Genomic DNA, 6273 nt, shown 5'->3' on the forward strand with positions numbered 1-6273 from the left:
TTGCCTGGCCAGATCCAAGAACTCTAACTCACAGGCCCGATCCTCAGATTCACAGGCCCACTGACCCCGTAGTGTGGCAGCGTATCTGCCGACTCCGCCCCTTGTAGACGCGTCATCAGCCTCGTGCTATCTTCCAGCCATCTTCCAGCCCTCACGGCACATGTGACTCACGGGGGCCGCCAGCTTGGTCATCCTCCCCCACGCAGCCGGCCACGTGCGATCCATGGGGGCCGCCATCTTGGACGCCATCTTCCTCACCACCCGTCACACTCGACCAACGGGGGCCCCCATCTTGGCCTCCATCTGCTACGCCGCTCGACATGTACGATCAACAAGGGCAGCCATCGCGGAACCGCCCCAGCACCTCCGACCACGCCGGCTACCTGCAACTCAGCCCGGTCACCCTGGACCAGTCACGACCCAAGCACCTCCAGAGCTCCATGATGACCGTCTGGGTAAACGGGCACGAGACGCCTTGCCTTTTCGACTCCGGGAGCACAAAGAGCTTCATTCACCCAGACATGGTAAGACGCTGATCGCACCCAATTTTCCCGGCGCATCAAACCATCTCCCTCGCCTCTGGGTCGCACTCGGTGCAAATCCGAGGGTGCACTACCGTAACCCTAGCAAAACAGGGCGCCGAGTACGCCAATTTTAAATTATATGTGCTTCCAGACCTCTGCGCTCCTCTCCTATTGGGACTAGATTTCCAATGCAACCTCAGGAGCCTAACCCTGAAGCTCGGGGGGCCCCTACCCCACTCACGATATGCAGCCTCGCGACCCTAAATGTTGACCATCCCCCACTCTTCGCAAACCTCACCGCCGACTGCAAACCAGTCGCCACCAGAAGCAGGCGGTAGAGCATACAGGACAGGCCTTTTATCAGGTCCGAGGTCCAGCGACTCTTGCAGGAGGGAGTCATCGAGGCCAGCAATAGCCCCTGGAGAGCCCAGGTGGTGGTCGTCAAGACCGGGGAAAAGAACCGGATGGTTGTAGATTACAGCCAAACCATAAACCGGTACACGCACCTCGATGCGTACCCCCTTCCCTGGATTGCAGACATGGTTAACCAGATCGCATACTATCGGGTGTTCTCCATGGTGCATTTGAAGTCTTCATACCTCCAGCTCCCAATCCGCCCGGAGGGCCGCCACTACATGGCTTTTGAGGCAGACGGCCGCCTCTTCCACTTCCTCCGGGTCCCCTTCGGCGTCACCAACGTTGTCTCGGTCTTCCACAGAACAATGGACCGAATGGTGGACCGGTACAGGCTGCGGGCCACATTTCCGTACTTGGACAATGTCACCATCTGCAACCATGATCAGCAGAACCACGACGCCAATCTCCACAGATTTCTCCAAACCGCCCAAACCCTAAACCTCACGTACAACAAGGAGAAATGCGTTTTCCGCACAACCAGACTAGCCATCCTCGGCTACGTTGTGGAAAACGGGGTTCTAGGACCCGACCCCGACCGTATGCGCCCCCTCCTGCACCTCCCCCTCCCCCACTGCCCCAAGGCCCTGAAGAGGTGCCTCAGGTTCTTTTCATATTATGCCTAGTGGGTCCCCAACTATGCTGACAAAGCCCGCCCACTAATCAAGGCCACCATCTTCCCACTGGCGACTGAGGCCCGCCAGGCCTTCAGCTGCATCAAGGCGGACATCGCCAAAGCCGCGATGTGCGCGGTGGATGAGTCCGTCCCCTTCCAGGTGGAGAGCGACGCATCAGAGGTCGCCCTCGCCGCTACCCTCAATCAAGCAGGCAGACCGGTAGCGTTTTTTTCGCGCACGCTCACCACCTCCGAAATACGGCACTCCTCCATCGAAAAAGAGGCCCAAGCCATCGTGGAAGCTGTACGGCACTGCAGGCATTACCTCGCTGGTAGGAGGTTTACCCTCGTCACCGACCAACGATCGGTAGTCTTCATGTTCGATAATACGCAGCGGGGCAAAATCAAGAACGATAAGATCTTGAGGTGAAGGATCGAACTCTCTACCTATAATTACGATAGAGTATATCATCCTGGGAACCTCAATGAGCCCTCAGATGCCCTGTCCCGTGACACTTGCGCCAGCGTACATGACCGACTAAAGGCTATCCATGATGACCTCTGCCACCATGGGGTCACCTGGCTTATCCACTATATCAAGGCCCGCAACCTGCCCTACTCCACCAGAGACTGCCAGATCTGTGCGGAGTGTAAACCGCACTTCTATCGACCAGATAAGGCCCACCTGGTAAAGGCATCCCGGCCTTTTGAGCGCCTCAGTATCGATTTCAAAGGGCCCCTCCCCTTCAATAACCGCAATACATATTTCCTCAACATTATTGATGAGTTCTCCCGCTTCCCCTTTGCAATCCCTTGCCCCGACATGACCACGTCCACCATCATTAAAGCCCTGCATTGTGTCTTCACCCTGTTTGGTTTCCCCAATTATGTCCACAGTGACCGGGGCTCGTCGTTCATGAGCGACGAACTGCGACAGTACCTGCCTCAGTAAGGACATCGCCTCGAGCAGTACTACCAGTTATAACCCCAGGGGAAACGGGCAGATGGAGAGGGGGAATGCGACGGTCTGGAAGACCGTCCTACTGGCCCTGTGGTCCAGGAATCTCCCAGTTTCTCACTGGCAGGAGGGCCTCCCCGATGAGCTCCACTCTATTAGGTTCCTACTTTGCACGGCCACAAATGAGACCCCTCACGACCACCTATTTGTTTTCCCCTAGGAGATCCACCTCAGGGATCTTGCTTCCGTCCTGGCTGAAGACACCGGGGCCAGTCCTAGTCAGAAAACACGTCAGGAGCCATAAGTCTGAACCTCTGGTAGAGAGCGTCCAGCTCCTACACTCCAACCCCCAGTACGCTTATATCGAACACCCCGATGGCCGACAGGATACGGTCTCCCTCTGGGACCTGGCGCCCGTCGGTTCCACCAGCACCACCACCGCCCCTCCACCATATCCCGCCCAACCTACCATGACCAGCTCCCCTGCCCCTATATGGCTCCCGCGCTCCCGAAGCTCCAGAAGAGACGCTCCCGGAGTCCATGTCTGTACCCGCTCCGGCGCCCTCACTACCGATGCCAACACGGACGACTTCGAGCTCGACACCCGGGCCAGCAACAACGCCAGAGCTTCAGCGATCACAGCGCACAATCTGTGCGCCGCACCGGCTGAACTTATGAACCCGTCACCCCCGCTGGACTTCATTTTTTTAACAGGGGGTGAATGTGGTGAATGTATTATGCCAATAATCCACCATTGTATTTGTATCTGTGCTGTTGCCTTTGTGTTTGTATCTGTGCTATGCTGTTGCACTTGTGGGCTCCTCCTATGGGCCATTGTATGGCATTATCCATAGGGGAACATGTTGGGGCCTGTATGGGCTCTGCCCATGGCTCCTCCCCTTGAAGAGAGGTATAAAGAGCAGTTGACCTGTAGGCGGTTCTCAGTATTGGATCAGTCGCAGGCAGGCACTGTTCTAAGTTGATTAAAGCTAGTTTACTTCTACTCCCATCTCGAGTGAATTGATGGTCGCATCATACGCAGAACAAAAGAGAAGCAAAGAGAAGGGTGAGATAGTGAAGCAGTACAGGCATAGGCCTCGGCGGGCAGGAAGTAGGGCGAGGAACCAAGAGGGCGCCGCAAACAGCCACTCAAGAGGGCATCAGGGCGGAGGGAGACCCCGGAGTGCAGGGGCGCACCCGTGTGGCGTACACACAGCTGGTGGCCACATTGGGTGCCTCCTGGGCAAAGGGAAACCCCAGAGCGCTGGGGCCCGACCCCATGGTGAGAGCGGTGACCCTGGCCATTTTGGACGGCCCCCTAGCAAAGGGAAACCCCGGAGTGCAGGGGCGTGTCCACCAGGTAAGTATGGGTGATCCCACAGGACCGGGGGATCAGAAACCCCCCACCAGGATTGTTACCTGGAATGTAAGGGGACTCAACGGCCCAGTGAAAAGATCCAGAGTCCTCACCCACCTGAGAAGCCTAAAAGCAGACATAATCTACCTACAAGAGAAGCACCTGAGGGAGAAGGACCGACTGCTGGTAAGGAAGGGGTGGGTCGGACAGACGTACCACTCATGCTACGGGACGAGGGCTAGGGTGGTAGCAATATTAATTAGCAAAAGGACGAGGTTTATGGGAACCAAGACAGTTACGGACCCAGGGGGAAGGTACATCATGGTCAGCGGTGTCCTGGAAGGCGCGGCTGTCGTACTGGTAAATGTGTATGCTCCCAACTGGGATGACTCAGAATTCATAAAGAAGACCATGGTGGAAATCCCCGACCTTGACACACACCGACTGATTATGGGGGGCGACTTTAACTGCGTGCTGGACTCACTGACCGACCAATCAAACCCCAAAACGGGGAAAACGTCTGGCATGGCTAGGGAGCTAGGGGCCTTCATGGAATAGGTGGGGGCGGTGGACCCATGGAGGCTTCTGCGCTCGAGAGAAAAGGAGTTCTCATTCTTTTCGCAGGTGCACAAGGTATACACCCGTATCGACTTCTTTGCAGTGGGGAAATCGGTGCTTCCAGGCATCACGGGAATGGACTACTCCGCGATCGTTATCTTCGACCACGCTCCACACAATATGGATGTGAGGTTGGAGACAGGCCGTGCCCAGCGCCCCACGTGGAGGCTGGACACAGACCTCCTGGCTGACAAGGCTTTCTGCCAAAAAATATCACAGGCCATAGGCGATTACGTTAGTAACAACCAAAACGGGGAGGTCTCACCCTCCATGTTCTGGGAGGCACTGAAGGCCGTGATCAGAGGAGAAGATCATAGCCTACAAGGCAAGCAGAGATAGGGAAGAGAGGGTGGCCAGGCAACAACTGGTGGACTCCATTCTGTAAGTCGATAGAAAATACTCCGAGACCCCAACCATAGGGTTGCTGGTGGAGAGGAAAAAGCTGCAAATGGACTTTAACCTGCTATCCACTAGGAAAGCAGTGTACCAACTCCGCCAGACACGGGGGACCGTCTACGAACACGAAGACAAGGCTGGCCGCCTATTGGCTCATCAGCTGAGAAAGCAGGCAGCCGCGAGGGAAATAGCGCAGGTTAAGGACAGCAGAGGCAGACTGGTAACAGAACCAAAGGAGGTCAATCGGGCATTTGAGACCTTCTACCGGAGACTGTACACCTCCGAGCCCCCCGACACGGATGCGGGAATGAAACAGTTCCTCGACAGACTGGAACTGCCAGTGGTGGGGGAAGACAGACGGGGGGAGCTGGACGCACCAATAGACCTGGGAGAAATCATGGAAAGCATCAGCTCCATGCAGGCGGGGAAGGCACCGGGACCCGACGGTTCCTGGCGGACTTCGACAAAATATTCGCACCAATCCTGGCCCCACACCTAAGGGACATGTTCGTGGACTCACTGGCAAGGGGTACCCTGCCCCCAACGCTAGCGCAGACCACAAATTCACTAATACCCAAAAAAGATAAAGACGTGACAGAATGTGGATCATACAGACCCATTTCACTGCAGAACGTGGATGCGAAAATACTCGCAAAGGTCCTGGCCAAAAGGCTGGAGGGCTGCGTACCAGAGGTGGTCGCAGAGGACCAAACCGGCTTTGTCAAGGGTAGACAGCTCACAGCTCACATCAGGCGGCTGCTGAATGTGATAATGAACCCCCCCGCCACCCCGGGGAGAGAACACCAGAGGTGATCGTCTCCCTGGACGCAGAAAAGGCCTTTGACAGAGTCGAATGGAGCTACCTCCTCAAGGTACTGGAGTGGTTTGGGCTAGGAGTGGGATTCACCGCCTGGGTGAGTCTCCTGTACAACGCTCCCAAAGCGAGTGTCTGAACTAGCACCACCAGCTCTGAATACCTCCAGCTACAGAGAGGAACAAGACAGGGCTGCCCCCGTCCCCACTTTTGTTCGCGCTAATGATCGAACCCCTGGCGAAAGCCCTGTGGGACGCAAAAAGCTGGAAGGGAATTCGGAGAGGAGACAGAGAGCGCAGAGACTCACTCAATGCAGATGACCTGCTCCTCTATGTCTCAAAGCCACAGGAGGGACTGAAGGCAATACTGCAAATACATCTCGGGCTACAAACTTAATCTGGGCAAAAGCGAGACATTCCCAGTGAACCCAAAAGGGGGAGGGACAGAGCTGAAGGGGCTCTCGTTCAAAATGGCCCAGAACAGATTCCATTACCTGGGGATCTAAATAGCCAGAAACTGGACACAGGTCCACAAGTGGAACCTGACCAGCCTGGTGGAGGAAGTAAGAAAAGACCT

Source organism: Scyliorhinus torazame, chromosome 12 (assembly GCF_047496885.1).
Source record: "Scyliorhinus torazame isolate Kashiwa2021f chromosome 12, sScyTor2.1, whole genome shotgun sequence".
Lineage (NCBI taxonomy): Eukaryota > Metazoa > Chordata > Chondrichthyes > Carcharhiniformes > Scyliorhinidae > Scyliorhinus > Scyliorhinus torazame.